Genomic DNA, 300 nt, shown 5'->3' with positions numbered 1-300 from the left:
AAGTCAGTCCGAGGGTGCCAACGCTGAGCTGGGCCGAGCAGCCCTACCAGCTTACTCAAAGTAGCTTATTGACCCCAGCCTGCCTCACTCTGGCCAGTGGAAAGGAGCTGAAATATAGTTCCGTACACCACCATACAAAATACTCTGACTGATGTACAGATCAGTAGGATACACACAATATACCTTTGCAGGAGAAGCTTTTAGAGCAAGAGATCCTACTTTACCCACATTCAGCTCAGCCCTCACCAACGGACCAACACTTCGCTTGGGCAGCAGTCCCAAGATTTCATTGTCTTAAAT

Source organism: Pterocles gutturalis, unplaced genomic scaffold (genome assembly GCF_000699245.1).
Source record: "Pterocles gutturalis isolate BGI_N339 unplaced genomic scaffold, ASM69924v1 scaffold30138, whole genome shotgun sequence".
NCBI classification, from domain to species: domain Eukaryota; kingdom Metazoa; phylum Chordata; class Aves; order Pterocliformes; family Pteroclidae; genus Pterocles; species Pterocles gutturalis.
The sequence above is the reverse complement of the archived record's forward strand: the minus strand, read 5'-3'. Positions refer to the sequence as shown.